Source organism: Balaenoptera borealis (assembly GCF_965194805.1).
Source record: "Balaenoptera borealis genome assembly, chromosome: 9".
Taxonomy (NCBI): Eukaryota; Metazoa; Chordata; class Mammalia; order Artiodactyla; family Balaenopteridae; genus Balaenoptera; species Balaenoptera borealis.
This window is the reverse complement of record NC_138873.1, coordinates 46,037,971-46,056,006: the sequence shown is the minus strand read 5'-3', so window position 1 is coordinate 46,056,006 and position 18,036 is coordinate 46,037,971. Positions and strand designations below refer to the sequence as shown.

At 36.6% G+C, this 18,036-nt stretch overlaps 2 long non-coding RNA genes across 2 annotated transcripts in view; one reads left to right on the top strand and one right to left on the bottom strand.

Moving 5' to 3' along the window:
• Window positions 1-18,036, bottom strand: part of LOC309634640 — a 170,694-nt gene that overhangs the window by 10,907 nt on the left and 141,751 nt on the right. The gene's annotated exons all lie outside the window — the stretch shown is intronic.
• Window positions 1-18,036, top strand: part of LOC309634636 — a 162,828-nt gene that overhangs the window by 144,112 nt on the left and 680 nt on the right. The gene's annotated exons all lie outside the window — the stretch shown is intronic.

Below are 18,036 nucleotides of genomic sequence, written 5' to 3'. Positions count from 1 at the left end.
ATGGAGTCAAGGAAAGAAAATAGCAGGGAATATAAGATTATGAATTGTTAAAAAATGAATCTCACCTCTTCCCCTAATAAGTATACACATACGCATGCACACTTGACCTGAGCTATCAGTTTATAAGACGGCAAAGTGGTCTTCTGAACTTTCTTAAGTATATGAGAAATAAAACTTAACAAGCAAGGTCTATTGTTTTGATATGTATAAAATCAAAATAAATATGACAATGAGATATTCATATGTTATTTAGTTGATCCATTTTGAATTGCTACATGTAGTATAGAATTCTTTTAGAACATTGAATTAGCTATATCATCACCATTACTAAGAGCAAGTATAGTTCAGAAAGTCTGTATCATTTTCTTTCTTAATATACCTTTGTTAGTATTACATTAAGCACTTTTTATAACTCTAATTTTTTTTAATAAAGATTCTGCTGATTTTCCAAATAAGCCTTAAATGTCAATTAGAGAGAAATAAAATAATTGAAAGTTTAAATATACTATCTGCAATAACCGTAACTTTTAATATGGAAATATTCTTCAGTATATAATCTGCGTTCATCAAAATGTATGGTAATATGAATAGCTTGTTAAATACTTGTTCAAAATAGAATGAATGGAAAGATAACCGTTTGGTTATCATACCCCAGTTGAGCTTGCCCTATAATTATCCAATAAAATAAACATAAATATACAAAGAAAAAGACTAAAAAGCAAAAATAATATTTAAAACAGGAAAATTATAGTAGTGGGGGTAGTGACTACAAAGGATGCACAGAGAAAATTTTGGGGTGAAGGAAATGTTTCATATGTTCTGGGGGTGATGGTTACATAACTTGATTTGTCGAAATCCATAGAACTGTACCTAACAAAAAGTACAGTTTAATATATACAAACCAAAAAAAAAAAAACAACTATACATAAACTCTGTACTCTAGTTGGCAAATCTGTTTCTCACAGAAGTATGGATTAACAATTCTGAAACTGGTTTACATGTATACTGGGATTGAACACATAAGTAAATGGATTTTGGGTGGCAGGGGCCAAGTTTCTCTTTGTAATAAAGGGAAGTTACACATTAACAAAAAAGGAAGTCTAGTATGAACACTGCACTGATTCATTAGAGTTGGAGACATTGGTAAGAATTTGTGTTTAGCTTAATATAGAAGAACTGGATTAATATAGAAACAATTAAAGGTACACAGGTTAGTATAAGTGCATATAGTACCCAGCACTGTCCGCTGAGAGAGCCTAGAAGCAGTGACACCCCAGTAGCAACAGGCATACCCCACACCCTAAATACCATTCTCCAATAAAAGCAATAGGGCTCCTTGAAGAATGGCTGGTTCTAGGACTGGGGCAGGGAAAATACAAGATGAGTCTGAATTACCTGTAAGTACCAGAAAGTAAGGAAGTGGGCTTCCCTGGTGGCGCAGTGGTTGAGAATCCATCTGCCAATGCAGGGGACACGGGTTCAAGCCCTGGTCGGGGAAGATCCCACATGCCACGGAGCAACTAAGCCCGTGCACCACAACTACTGAGCCTGTGCTCTAGAGCCCGTGAGCCACAACTACTGAGCCTGCGTGCCGCAACTACTGAAGCCCGCACGCCTAGAGCCTGTGCTCCACAATGAGAAGCCACCTCAATGAGATGCCACCGCAATGAGAAGCCTGCACACTGCAATGAAGAGTAGCTCCCGCTCGCTGCAACTAGAGAAAGCCCGTGCGCAGCAGTGAAGACCCAAAACAGCCAAAAATAAATAAATAAAATAAATAAATTTATATTAAAAAAAAAGAAAGTAAGGAAGTGTTCAAAAAGCAAAAGGATGGGGGACATGTCAAAGAGACACAAGAACCAACCCGAAAGAGCTCTGAATGACCAGAGATGGAACAATTTGAGCAACAAAAATATGTAGTATTATCAATAAATTATAATCCAAAGTATATACATGAGTCTATGCTGACAAAAACAAATGATCGAATAAAGAAATAAATGGGGGAAAAGAGACAAATGTTTCTTACAGAAGAATTCCAAATAGTGTATGTAGATATTCCCCACTATAGGATGTGAAGATTAATTTCCTCTACTCACTAAAATGCTCTAGACTTTGTGACTGATTTCCAAAAAATAGAGTAGGAAATGGAAATAATCATAGATTTACTGTGGCAAATGCTACTTTAACCAAGTGAATGAAGATCAACATCACAGTAATGTCATGTGGATATTGTATGCCCCTTGATATGATATGATGCACCTTTGTTTCTTTTTTAATATAATCCATAACTCCAGTGTGATGGTCAGTTTTATTTGTCAACTTGGCTAAGCTATAGTACAGAGTTGTTCAATCAAACTGTTATCTAGGTGTTGCTGTGAAGCATTTTGTAAATGTGATCAACTTCTGCAATCAGTTGACATTCAGCAAAGGAGATTATTCTCCAAAATCTAGTGTGTCCAATCTGATGCAATCAGGTGGAAGTTTTTAAGAGAAGAGGTGAGGTTTCCCTGAGGAAGAAGAAATTCTGGCATGCAGTGTCAGCTCCTGCAGTGACAGTTTCCAGCTTACCCTTCCTGATGGCCTGAACAATAGATTTTGGACTTGTCTAGCTAGCCTCCACAGTCACTAAGCCAATGTTTTGTAATCTATCTGCCTATCTATCTATCCATCCATCCATCCATCCATTCATCCTTGTTCTGTTTTTCCAGTGGATACAAACCCAGGTTGGGGGTCACTCTAAAGGATACCTGGCTGATCCTGCTCAAGACTTTCAAAGACATAAAAAGCAAGGGCAGACAGAAACCATCAAAGTTCAGAGGAGACTAAGGAAAATGATTTCCAAACACAATGTTGCAAATAACTTTATTGGTCTCTCAAGAAACATCTTGAAAAACCCATTAACTCTTCAACAGAAAATGGTGAAGGAAAGTTTACATCCCAAGGCAATTTTTTAGCCCTCAAAATTTATTAGATAATTTGGGGGATCTTGAACACTCATATTTAATGATAATAAAAAATACTTATTGAAACTGGACCACTATCTTACACCATATACAAAAATTATCTCAAAATGGATTGAAGATTTGAATGTAAGACCTGAAACTATAAAACTTCTAGAGGAAAACATAGGTGGTAAGCTCCTTGACATTGGTTTTGGCAATAATTTTTTGGATTTGACACCAAAAGCAAAGGCAACAAAAGCAAAAATAAACAAGTGGGACTACATCAAACTAAAAAGCTTCTGCACAACAAAGGAAACTATCAAAAAATGAAAAGGCAACTTACTGAATGGGAGAAAATATTTACAAATCATATATCTGGTATGCGGATCATATCCAAAATAGATAAAGAACTCATACAACTCAATAGCAAAAAATCAAATAATCTGATTAAAAAATGGACAGAGGATCTGAATAGACATTTTCCCAAACAAGACATACAGATGGCCAACAGGTACATGAAGAGATGCTCAACATCACTAATCATCAGGGAAATGCAACTCAAAACACAGTGAGATATTATCTCACATCTGTTAGAATGGCTATTAACAAAAAGAAAAGAAATAACAAATGTTGGTGAGGGTGTAGGGAAAAGGGAACCCTTGTGCACTATTGGTGGGAGAGTATATGGGTTCACCCACTATGGAAAACAATGTGGAGGATCCCCAAAATATTGAAATAGAACTCCCATATGATCCAGCAATTCCATTTCTGGGTACTTATCCAAAGAAAACAAAAACACTAAACTCGAAAAGATATCTGCACCCCTATGTTCACTGCAACATTTTTTACAATAACCAAGACATGGAAACAACCTAAGTGTCCATTGATAGATGAATGGATAAAGAAGATGTAGTATATATACAATGGAATATTATTCAGCCATAGGAAAAAATGAAATTTTGCCATTTGTGCCATGGATGAACCTTGAGGGCTTTATGCTAAGTGAAATAAGTCAGGCAGAGAAAAAGAAATACCATGTGATCTCTCTTATATGTGAAATCTAAAAAATAAAATAAAATAAAAACCAAGCTCATAGATACAGAGAACAGATTGGTGGTTGCCAGAGGCAGGGGGTAGGAGGTGGGTAAAATGGGTGAAGGGGGTCAAAGGTACAAACTTCCAGCTATAAAATAAATAAGCCATGGGGATGTAGTTTACAGCATGGGGACTACAGTTAATAATACTGTATTGTATATTTGAAAGTTGCTGAGAGAGTGTATTTTAAAATTTCTCATCATAAGAAAATTCGTAACTATATGTAGTGATGGATGTTAACTAGACTTACTGTGGTGATCATTTTACAATATATACAAATATCAAGTCATTATGTTGTACACCTGAAACTAATCTATAATGTTATATGTCAGTTATACCTCAACAAGAGAGAAATGCTGTTAATTATTTAGGTATAGTGATGGTGTTTTGATCATATTTTTTTTTCCCAAGATACTTTGAACCTCTCTTCTCAAAATCTACTTTTTGCTGTGTTTACCAGTCCTATACTATTATATCATGATCCTTACTCTCCTTCTCTTCTCCTCCCCATCAAAAGATCTACTTTAAATGAGACTTCAAAATCTTATCAATATCCCAACTTTGCCCTCTCTCCTCAGAGATGCCATGAATACTACAGAGGTAGCATGTTTTGTTATCAAGGTAACTCAGCTTTGTCTTGTTAACAGGCTCATTTGGTAAACCAGCATTCAACAGAGGATTGGAAAAACTCACTGTAATCCAGGAAAAATTCAATGAAAATATATCTCCCCTTGTTCACTGAATAAAAAATATTGAATTGCATAGATTAAAATACCTTATAAGTATCTAAGCAGGTAAATGTAATTTATCTTCAAGGAAAGAAAATCCAGTTTGGCCTCAGGTCATCTGAGGCAAAAATTAATGTCCAGAAACAATTCTGAGGGGCTAAAAAATTCTACAATCTATAAATGTTTTATCTAATCAATCTGTCATTTAGGAAACAGAAAGATAATTTTGGGTTTCATTCGGTCTGAGAAAATATGTTACCTGTCCACATTCTTGAAAAGTTATTTAGTTATATACTTCAAAAGAATGAGAGGTAAAGCACAAAAGCACTAAAGAAAGATTTTCACTAAAACAAGTTAGAGAAAAGTTAAAAAAATTTATGAAACAATGCAAATGTTAAAAATTATTCTTAAAAGATAGGATACATCATATAAAATTAATAATGCAATAGTAATTTAATGTAAAAACAATGATAACAATAATCATATCAAAGACACCAGACTCATTTAACAAAGGCTAAGAAGTGAGAGCTGGGAACTGTATAATGAAGGAGTAAGAACGTGAAAAACTCAGTAGCTTATGTAGGTGACCCTTAAAGTAAAATCTCCCACCTGGAGCTGGCATTTAAATAAATATATGTTTTAAAGTTTTTGTTAAAGGAAACACTATTAGAATGAAAAACAAGAAAAATACTTCCCACAATTCATTATGAGTAGAACATGAAGTGGGGTGAATAGAGGTGAACAATATTTGTAGAGGCAGGCAGAGGCCATCTCATAAAGGACCATGCACATCATATTAATGTGTTAGGACCCTAATGATGCAATATTTGTTTAAGGAAACTTGGAGTAAGAATGAGGCAGTATGCCTAGTTAGCTGAGAAATGATGGTGGCCTGGACGAAGACATTGACATCAGTGATAGAAGGGAGTGGCGGGTTCTACAAGACATTAGAAGGTTGAGATAGATACTCTCACTAATTAACTGGATGGAAGGGTTGAGGTAGATGGAAGAATCAGGGACTCTGATGTGTTACCAGTGGATTATGAGGCCATTCACTAGGGGTTGGTGGGGAATGCAAAATGAAATCTGGGCTGGAGCTACAGATGTGGTGGAGCCACCCACATATACATTCATTTGTCCTGCAAATATTAACTGGACACTTCTGTTTGTTAGCTGCCCTGCTGGCTTTGAAAATTCCATGATGAGTAAAACAGATTCAATTCATGCCTTCATAGAAATTATAGTTTAGTTCAGTGCTGAAAGATGATCTGCAGGTGGTCACTGCGTTTCTCCGAATTGTCTGGGGTGCTCGTTAAAATGCTAAATTTGGCCCCAGCCTACATCTATTAAATCAGATTTTCCAGTTGATTCTTATGTACACTACGATTTGAACTCCACTGGTGGAAATAACTGAAACCATCTCACTATCAAGATCACCCAAGGGGGTGAACGCTGTAAAGAGATGAGGGCCTAGCACCACACCAGCATGTCTCAGAAGGCCAGAGGAAGAGCAGTTCATCAAGGAAAATGAGCATCTGTGGCCAGAAATGTAAGAGGAGAACTAGAGGTTGTATTGTGTTGGAAGCCCAAAGGAGGGACTCTTTAATGTAGGAAAGTTTGCTTAACATTTCAAATGCTACCAAGAAATCAGTACGATGAGTCCTGAAAGATATTCGTTATATTTAGTGATTCTGGGGAGAGCAAGCTTGGCAATTGTAGAATGGTCGGTGAGGAAGTAAATGCCCAGAGCCAGCAACATGTCCACAGAATCCGTGAGGAAGAGGGTCAAAGAGCAAGACCGGTGACCAGAATCTGAGGGAGAATTTAAAAAACAGAAAACTGAATGTTACATGCTGATCGGAAGGAGAAACAGAAGACAAGGGAGTGAAAGGAAATAGTTAAAAAAAAAACAACAATGAGAAACTCTTTATGGCATAAGAACCAGATAGAGGATCTAATATAGATCTAATAAAATTTAATAAGATCTGATAAAGAAAGGAAGGCAGGAAGAAAGGAAGAAGGAATGTGAATACAGGTGGTTCTGTTTAGACTAGTGACCTTGAAGGACACAGGCACCTGTCTCTCTGTTCATCTGTATAAACAGTACCAGGTACTATCCCTGGCACAGAGCAAGTCCTTAATCAATACTTATTAAATGGATGAATAATTAAGGTAGAGAAGGTGTCAGCAGCTCATCTTCAATTTCTCTGTAAAATACTAGTTAACGTCCACTACAATGGTGAGGGTTATTTTGCTTTCCATTCTGTACCCTTTATATAACAAATGACAATGACAAAAATGGCACTTTTGTAGTCTCGATGGCATGCGTCTCTTCTGTTTTATCCTTGTTTAAGTTACCAAACTGAATGTTTTTGTTTATAAATGTGAGAGGAAAGGGAAAAGCCAAAATACTGCACAACTAAAAAAGCCCATTGTTCTGAATAATAAAACTGCCAGAGAAGGTAAATCGTGTGTCAGTGCATGAATTTATTTAAAGAAGATAAAAGACTTTGTTTCCTTAAACTCTCTGATAGAGACACTAAATCAAACTCCAAATCTGAAGCAGCAGATATTAGAAGTGAGATGCATGGGTCATTCATTCATCTCCCCCTTTCCTTGATATAACTCAGCTCAGAACAAGGGTAAAAGAGTCAGCTGTATTAAGATGCAAAGACTAGGTCTCCATCCTTGGGTGTTGCCAGCAGTGCCCGAAGTAGCAGGCCCTCAAATGTTTGTGCACAGCTTGAGAAACTTGATGATGGTGAGAGAATTTAAAGGGGAGGGGACAGTGGATAACATAAGATATAACATGATTTTCTTCACATCAATCTCGTGGTTTCCCTCCATATGCAGACCCAAAGTATTTAGGAGAAGATTTTGAAAACGTCACGAAAAATGACTACTTCTCTTCAACTTTGCTATTTTTGAAATTGTCTCCGTAAAAACTAAACAAATATTGTGACGAAACTTTTCAGTTCTAATGTTTTAACTGATTCCAGGTTAATTAAGTGAAACCCTTCAAGGGTCACACTGATGGGTGTCTTTTGGAATTGTCCTAAAATTCGAATACGTATTTATAATTTCCTAACTGTGTGAATCTCATGCTTACGTTGTGGCCTCCTCTAAATGGGAAAACAATTTAGGCCCCAAACAGGTATTCTTCCTGCAGTGTCATACCAATTCAATTTCAACCATCTGAAAAATTACTCAATTAAAGTCTCTTTTCTGAGTGAAAGTGATTGCCCTTCCTGGAATAACTCTCCTTCTCTGTGGCCTTTTCTGCAGGGGAGCTGATAAGGAGCTGGCTGGGCTGACAACATGTGTGTGTACAAACACACAGCTGGAAGTTAATCTTCTAGTGTGAAAGCTTCTGTACTCAGAAACTTTGTGTTGATGTTGGAGGGTGTTTGAGTTTTTGTTTTTTAATTATAATGTTCACGTATTCACTATATATTTGTTTAAGCTGCACACTAATAGTTAAATATCCAAAATGACTTAACAACAAAATGCATTTTAAAGCCAGAATGGGGAGGGGAGTTAGAGCAGTTCAATCTTTAAGAGAAACTTAATGAATGCCTGCTGGGTGAAGCAGGGATCCCGGAATGAGTCAGACACAGTCTTAGTCTCAAGCAGTGTATGATTCAGTTGGAGGATTGAGAAGAGGATGCAAAGAATTATAATATAAAGCAGGTGAGATGAGTCATCCAGAGGTACCAAGTAAAATGAGTTCAAAGGAGGGAGTGCTTACATCCCTTTGGAACTGCAAAAAAATTCAGTTAAACTTGGAAATTTAAGATTGGCTTGAAAGATGAGTAAGATTTTGACAGGCAAAAATATTCCACATGTAAGGAATAACATATGCAAAGGCACAGGGAGCAAAGGACTGCATGGCAAGTAGTTTATTTTGGCTGGAGAATGTTCTTCATATAAAAGAACATTAGGAATGAAGACCAGAATGCACTTTAGCCTGGGAACACTGCAGACTAAAGTGGGGTGAAGATAGAAATGAAAGGGGAGGCTGTAGCTGGTTCATGCAAAAGACTGGAACAGCAATGCAAAAGAGAGAGATAAAGAGGAACTTAGCCGTAGCGGTGACAGCAGGAAAGGCAAAGACAAACATGAAGAACTTTCTAAAGAACTCCTTGCTAAAAACTGGTAATACATTCGATGTGGTTGAAAAAAACCAATTATGACTGAAATGGAGCCTGGATAGCGAGGGTGCTGCCTAACAACAGAGACAGCAGAGTCAAGAGGAGGAATTGGCTGGGGGAAAAAACAGAACCTTTTTGTTCTGAGATTTGATTCCTTTGAATACTCGGTGCGATGGCCAGGAGCAGAGGGGCTCTTTTTTCTGTCACACATCCTCGTGTCAAAGCCGTTATATTGCAGCTATGGATATAAAATTTGGGGGTCAGTGCTTGATGATGGAAGTTTAGATGGGAAAATGTAGGGCTTACTAGAGGAGAGAGAAAGGAGAGAGAGAAAATGAAGTCAAAGGGAATACCAGGTAGCTGAAATGTCAAAAATCTCAGAGAAGTTGGGAACAGGAGGGCTATTTTTGGTGCTTAGGTGATCACTGGCAACACTGAGAGAATTTTTAGTACAGAACTGGGAGTGGGGTCCAGAAGGAAAAGCCCTGAGTGAGGTAGGAGAGAGACAGGGCTCTCCTTCTGGTATACAGCTTCTTATGGGACTTGAACCATGACGTGCTGTTAAAAATGACCAGAATTATGTTAGCGTTGACCAAGCATTCCAGTTTGCCCAGGGCTGTCCTATTTTAGCACTGAGAGTCTGCATCCCAGGGAACTCCTCAGCTCTGGGCAAACTGGGATGGTTGGTCACCCTTACAGCTCCTACTGTGACATCTGACACTTAGTAGATTTTCAGTACATTATCTGTTGAGTGAATGAAAAAAATGCATGTGATAGCACAACAGCTCTGAGGCTTGGTTCCTTAATTTCATAAAATGATGTTAGTAATAGTAGTAACCAGCATGTGAGGTTGTTTTGGCGATCAAATTAAATAACGTATATGAGAACATTAAGAAAACCCCATAAAACACTGTATAAATGTAAACAAATATATAGGATTATTTCTATTAATTTTTGCATATTCTTGATTTATGTGAAAAGCGTACTATTCTTTGTTGAAATTTTCGATACTGTCTGCTTTTTTTTTTTCAACTAGCCTCTCATTGCCAGTGATCTGATATTGGCACCGAAATTAGTAATTAATTTTGTTTATATGGCATCCAACACCCAAGAGTCTCTAGGCACCTAGCCAAATCCTTTCTTAAATATAGTCATTAAATGGAGGAAAAGAGCCAAGCAAATTCCTAAAAGAGGCAAGTGAAAAAAAGAGCAACTGGCAAATGGGAAAAAAAAGTTATCAACTGAGAGAATTTCATCCACTATCTAGGGACAAAAATTATACCCCAAACTTAGCAGAAAACTAGTTGTATAAATTTAGCTACCCATCTCTTGACCTCTGGATAAAAGGGTCCCTGAAACATGGATTTTTAACAAACATTTCCAACTTTTTATTTATTAAAAATACAATTAGGGGGCTTCCCTGGTGGCGCAGTGGTTGAGAATCTGCCTGCCAATGCAGCGGACACGGGTTCAGAGCCCTGGTCTGGGAAGATCCCACATGACACGGAGCAGCTAGGACCGTGAGCCACAACTACTGAGCCTGCGCGTCTGGAGCCTGTGCTCCGCAACAAGAGAGGCCGCGATAGTGAGAGGCCCACGCACCGCGATGAAGAGTGGCCCCCGCTTGCCGCAACTGGAGAAAGCCCTCGCACAGAAACGAAGACCCAACACAGCCAAGAATGAATAAATAAATAAATAAATAAATAAATAAATGTACTATTTAAAAAAAAAAATACAATTAGGCTTTTTCCACTTATCGAATTCTCATGTTAAAGCTGGAAGAGACCTTGGAGATCATCTCATCCCACTTCTTATTTGATAGGTGCTTTCTGTAGGAACAGCTCTGGGTAATGTTTTATTAACATACAGAAAACATAACAAAGTTTTATTAACACAGCTTGGCTAAGTGAAGCGAACACTCCCCTGTGAATGAAACTGCAGTTTTCTGCCGGCTCTTTCAGAGTACAGACACGGAATGGATCAGGGTCTTTGACCCGACTCCATCAATCCCTCCATCGATGTGCCAATTCCTGCCTCTCTACCAGACAGACCACCGTCTCATGGACCTGGGAGATTTTGACTCAGTTTTAACCCCCAAGGGCTGAACCTCGAAGACTTGTTTTGTTACCTGCTTTACTTTCCTTGCCTTTTCTCAGTTCCTACTGCTTCTTTTTCTTTTTTCTATAAACAGCTCTCTATATTTCTAAAATGGTAGATGTGATATGATTCAGAGAACTATTATTCAAGGACTTACACTTTTTTCTCCAAGAAATTCAGCACACTTTAAACTTTTCTTGCATTACCCCACTCATATTGCCTTTGAAGATTTCCCTGGGAGACACTCTATGTTTGAAGTGTCCCTACATCTCAAATTCTATTTCCACAGCAACAAAAGAGTTTCTGAGATTAGACCTTCTCCACAAATAAGTTACTTGATAATTGGCAGAATAATTATTTAGTACTCAAAGTTCTCTGACACCACTGTGCTATGCTAACAGGTTTTAATAAATTATATGCACAAATTTGACCTGGATAAGTAAATTGTGAGAAGTTTATTCTGCGGTGAACCCTGTTATATAATGTCTGATTCTCTAATTGTGTTGATCAAATTATCACTCTAATATATCAATATATGATATTGTTAGCAAGGATATCTTGTTTGCAACAGTATTTATTTCATGAATGTATAACTTGTCACATGACTAGCTTGTGTCAAATTGTGACATAAAGTCACCTCTCTCCACTTTCCCTAGTAAATTCTTAAATCCTTAATTTATAGAGGTGTCTGTTGCTGAGAACAGCTTAAAATGTTACTGCTTCCAAAGCACTTCTATTCACAGTAGATGGAAAACATGAGGGTAACTATGTGGAATTAATATCAAACTCTGAAAGCTGAAGCACCGGTGTCTCTGGCAGAGAGGGAAGGTGCCAGAGTACAAGGAGCTCTGACATGACATCATAAGACCTGAATTCACTTCTGATTCTAACTCTTATTAGCGATTTGACCTTAACTATGTGATTAACTTTGCTAAGCCTTAGTTTTCTTATCCATAAAATAGAAGAATATGTTTTTCAGATAAAGTAGGTAAAACATGTTGTAAACAAATTATAGAGCAATATACAAATGCCATATATTATTAATTCGCTTTTTTGTACTTCCCATAATGCTTTTCTATGTGCCCATTAAATACTTTTCAATAAATAGTGACATGAAATTTTTACAGTAGCCCAAATATAATTATTTCTTATAATTAGTCACTTTTGGGGAGCTGCATATCATTTCATTAAATTTTATTTTTTAGAAGTGTACTGGAAATTCAGTAATCTGGAAACTATTTTGTTCTTTCAGATATCTGGGACAAAACATTTTAAATAAATCTCACAAGCTAGGTACAGGACAACCTTGTAATATTGGCTATAGATTTCTGAAAGAGGGTTACATTTTATTCTCAAAACCCATTTTACTCTTGTTAACTTTTTTCCTTTTACAAGGAAAAATCTGGTTAAAATCCAGCTGTGTTCTTCATGTAGTATTCTCTTAGACAAAATTTGGTCCATAAGGTTTGAATCTTTTCCTCTTTCAAGTAAACAAAACCAACTAAACACATGGTTATTTGTAAAATTTTTCCTGTGGAATTTACAATTCATTCTACTCTTATTTTTTTATCGAAGTACAGTTGATTTACAATGTTGTGTTAATTTCTGCTGTACAGCAAAGTGATTCAGTTATACACATATATACATATTCTATTCTATTTTATTTCTTTGGCAAAATATTGACTGTGAGGGCACTGCCTGGATGCATTTGAGAGAGGCTTCTATTTTTAAGCTTCTTAGAAAAATTACTTCTGTTCTTTGGGAGTCATCTTAAGGGATTTATTACAGTAATTCTATTATGTAGAGTTAAATATATATACTGGGATTATTTCACACTTAATAAAACATAGTACCAAAATAGATTTAGATATTTTCCTCACTATAAATAATCTCCCCCAAGTCCCTGATTTTTTGCCATTTTCTTCTTTCTCCACACCGTCCATGAAGGATTGCATTTTTTACAAATAAATTAACTGTGTACAAGCAAGTTCTCCCTGTTTTAATCCCAGTTCCTGGGCCAAAACTCCTTTAAAATATAAATTGCCCTAGGATTTTTGGCTTTCACTTTCATATCAAAGACTTCTTTCTAAACCTATATCAATAATCATGCTGAGTGAACTGCATTGTACTCAGTTCATCCCCTACAGAAAAAGGGAGGATTTAGTTGATACTGTCTGGCTTTGGCTTCATGACTAGCGATAATCTGAACTAGTACCAGGCTAGACCCTAGACTGAACATGATGGGCAATATTCCTGCATTTGATCAAAATCTTCTGCTATTCTCCTCCTCCTTCCCCTCCTCCTCTTCTATCTCCTCCCTCCTTCTCTTCTGTTTCTTCTTCTCCTTCTTCATATTTTTTTTGGAATCATCATTGACTGTGGTGGCAGATGGCATGTCTCTCAGTGAAATCAAAGGCATATGGCAAGCTGTTTTCAATAGTGCCATGCCACCTAAGTTGCAGAATTTATAGTTCAAAAGAAAAAATAATGTAGCCTGTGATACCAAGCTTTGAATGCAGTCACAATGAGTACTTAATTCCCAAACACCATGCATTTTGTTTCTAAAATATTGTATCGAAATCCTCTCTTGAGGGTAGTGAGCAGTCAAGTTTAGAAATGTAGAAACTGTCTCTTAGATGGATCAGGCAATTCTAAGAAAGAGACTAAAAAGGAAACTTTTAAAGAAGTCATCTTAATAGCTTAAGGGAGAGTATGAAACTTTCAAAAACAATGTCATCTATTTAAGAGAAAAAAATACACTCGTTTGAAATGCAAAGCCTTTGTCCATTTCTCTTCTTTTTTGGTTTATTCATTAAGTTGTATGCAGGGATCAGAAGCTAGGGGTTAAAAAATTCCTTAAGTTATTTGTATGTACGCTTCATTAATTCTATATAAATAATTCATTTCAGAGTATTAATGGTTAAATAAAACTAGAACAATAGTCAAAATTCTAAGAACACTTCCACTCAGTATTTTTTTCTATATAACACAATAAACCTTAGTCTTCCTAGAAGACTAGAATCAGATTTAATGTTAACTCTCACCATCGTGTCTCTCTGGAGTACACATTTTTGCGTGCAGAAAATCAGCACCATGAAACAGGGACAGCTGCTGTGATAGCAGCCCTGTAATTGTCCTGGGCTGAACTCCCAGGAGTGTAAAGGAGGTGGGGTAGAGAGAAGCAACAACATCAAAGCTCAGAGAGACTCCATTTTTATGAGTATCTCCACATTTAAGTCTAGTCAGTATGTATGTCTGAGTAATTCAGTGTTGATATTTGCTATTTTATTAAGTAAAAGTGTTGCAATTTCCTTCCTCTGCAAATACAGATTTTTTTCTTTCTTTTAACGGAATTATTGTTTGCTAACAAGTCTTATGGCTTTTGTAAAGCAAGTCTCTGAACTCAAGCTGTTACATCATCACCAGTTCCCACAAGACAGAGTGATAATTATCTCTTTTCCTCTATTTCAAATTTGACAAATCTACCAGAAACTACTGGATCTTATAAAGATTATCCCTTCTTTTTCCTCTCAAGAGTTTTCCTTTTTATGAGGTACTATACATTTATTTCCTATAAGATTCATTATACTTATCTTTATGTATCACGATTGTGATGCTAAAACTCAGAAAAGACAACCTGATGGACATTATATGTAGTGTTGCCTCTCCCAATACCGCAGTGTTGTTTATCTATATCTATACCTATTCCCATTTGCTGTTTGTTGTATCATTTAGATTTGCTAATGGATTTGCAAAAAACACCTTTATTTAGGATGAAATGCCTGTTACTCTGAAATTTCTTGACTGCTGAAAAAAGCCTAGCACAGTGTCTCTGATGTCTGGTCAGTCTCTGCTGCCCAAATTTTGGCAGGTAGAGAATTAGTCTTCCTTTTTTATCAACTAGAATTATTCACATTGACATTCTGTCTTGTTATGATAAATCCTGATGCACAAGGTTGGAGTATATGTGGTTGTGAATTTTAAGAACTAAATTTAAAAATGGCTATTTGGAACCTATTAATATTCTTATAGCATCATGGTTAATGGTACATAATCTGAAGCTAGTCGCCTGGGTTAAATTATAGGTCCTCCATTGATCAACTTTGAGGCTTTAGGCAAGTTACTTGACCTCTTTGTGCCTCAGTTTCATCAGTTATACAGTGGGAAGAACAACAATACTTTCTAAAAGAATTAATGCATTTAAGTACTTAGAAAAATGTCTAACATGAAGTAAACACTAAATAAAAGCTAGCTGTTTACTTTTTAAATACAGCACAGAGGTAGAAAAATGTGATTCAAGGCTTATGGATTATTACCATATTGTAAGTATTTTGTTGTCCCTGTAATTAATTTGCCATGGGCAAATCATTCAGCTCTTTGCACCTTACTTTTCTCATCTGTACAATGGGGACGATAACAGTTACTTTAGAGATATTATTGTGGATATTAGAAATAAAATATGTAAAACTCCTAGTCTAGTCCTTGGCAAAGAGTAGGCAGTCAATACATGTGTTAGTAGTTGTTACTCATACTTACTACACTCAATTCTCTCTAATGCACAGGGAACTGATTTCAGAAGTAAAAAACATGTATGAAAACATCTTTTCTGTATTTCTATCGAAAACAAACTTACAAAGGACATATTTAGAAAAATCAGAAATATGGAGCTAATGTTGCACCTCTTTATCCGTCTGTCCTGGCGAAGCAGGAGGAAGCTCAGGCCAAATTCCTTAGCTCAAAATTCAGACTGGTGCCAAGGGAACCATCATCCCTGATGTGGGCTAAGAGCGGTTAATGTTGATTCACATATGGTTTTCTTTTTCCTAAATGAGATTATTCCTTTGAAACTGCTGCGTGCCCAAGGTCAGTGAGAACTCTGATCTTCTGCAGGTGTGCCTGTTCATAGGGAGGTAGGATTCAGATGGCTTAGCATAGTGAATTTCAGGCCCTGATTTGGAAGAAAATAAAATTAAATAAAATGCTTGCTCTCAATTTTAAAATTAAAAGAATTTAAAAGTATAAATATGAATTTTTTTATTGACATCGTTCAGGAAACCTTAGTCTAAAAAGTAGAATAAAGATCAATGTAATGTATCCATTATATATTAGCTAACATTGTTATGCATTGTATAGCATCGGGCAGTTTGTACTGTTATGTGTTACAGTCTACATGTGCATTTTTCTTCAGGGAGCTCTGTTTCCATCCTATTTTTGTTTATGTAAAATTTCTGTCTTGAGGAACAGACATATTTTTGGTAGTCTTCTTACTCAGTAGTTTAGTTTTAATTAAGACAATTTGGTTACATTGAGCTAAAATGAACAACAGTCACAGAATTTTATTTTATGTGCACATCATTAGTTAAAAGCTTTAGTAATTTTAAAATAAAACCTAAGTTGGCTTTTGTTACCCCTCTCTCCGCCTCCCCCAAAAAATAAGAAAAGGAAAACACAGTCACAAAGACATGTGCCTGTACAACTAAACAAAGTCTTTTTCTCTCTCTTTCCTTTTTTTTTTTTTTTCATATTTTCTACCCTATCTTTCTCAAAACAGTGGATCTCATTTAGTTTTCTAAATAAGTCATGATGGTGCCAAGGGGAAGATAATTTTCAAAGTGCTCTGAACATCTATCTAGTGATTGTAAAACAAAACTGTGATATTGATAACCCATTTTACCCACTAAGAATATTAGTCAAAGAGTGCAATACAAGAATATTAAAATAAATTTATAAAATAATTTAGTTTTTCAAGATAGTCATGTTGATTTGTTAATTCTGGGCTACCTTGTTATAATATTATTTTAATCCAAGTCTAGATAGTGACTAGATTTTGAGTAGCCTTCCTTAAAGTATGGTCTGGTGACCACCACATCAGAATTATCAGGGCCCCTTGTTGAAAATGCAAGTTCTGGGTGCCCACATGTGACTGGTGGAATCTGATTCTCTATAGGCTAAGTCCCAGAACTGTGTATGTTTAGAAGAACCCCAGATAATTCTCGTGCACACAAAAGTTTGAGAAGCAATGGGTTAGTATCTGTAGCTTCTACCCTCTTGATTCCCTACCTACAACTGAAAGCCAGTTGTCAGTCAGGGTGGAGACTTTCCAGCACAGTAGATATCATCACTGGCTATGTATTAGAATAACCGAGGAAGCTTTCTAAAAATGTCAGTGCCTGGACCTGTACCTGAGGGAGTTAAGAACAGTGCTCCTTGATATTTCAATACAACATTTAGTAATTAAATATGCAGTGGCTTGTACTATCCTCTTTTTAAGATCTGGCAAGTTTTTAACCTTCAATTCCACTAAAAGTTCCACAAAGGTCATATTTTAGTGTGTATGTATTTTCCCAAATAATGGTGCTGGCACATAGGAGTAGTTAAATAATACTCTTCGATTATAGAAATTGGACTGGAGAGAAGAAAATACGGGGATAATGAGTGTGGGGTGAATCAATTTTCTAAACATAGTGGTGGCCTAGAGGGGTTTAAACAATATCAAGCAAAAGAGAGGGAAGCTGACTCACTGGACAGAGACCTGGAAGTTGAGAGGATGTGATGAGCTTGAAAGCTGAGGGTCAGTGCAGGTTTATTTCCTCCCCCGGGGACTGTTGAAGAGGGTTGTGACCATTACCGGCAAGGCCAGTGGGGGAACATCGGATGCCCTGAGGGGCAGGTACACTGTGTATGCCAGGCACTTGGGCTTGTTTAGGGCTGGTGGGGGGAGATGGAATTTACTACTGCCCATGAGCATACACACATAGGCCACTATTCTGGCTAACTTAACTAAGTATCCTTCATATAGCAATCTAGTTTTGTAAATGCTGTTTTTCTTAATAAAAAAATAACTGGTATCTTAACTAACAAAGGCCAGTTCTAGGGATTTAAATGAATGTGTGTGTGTCTGTGTGTGGTGTTTTAATTGTAAAAGGTCTTTTTCCTCAGTTTCTCCAAATGTTGCTTTGCCTTTTGTTTCCTGTTGCTTAATCCGTAAGTAGAAGCTGTTAAAAGTTCCTAACAAGACAATCT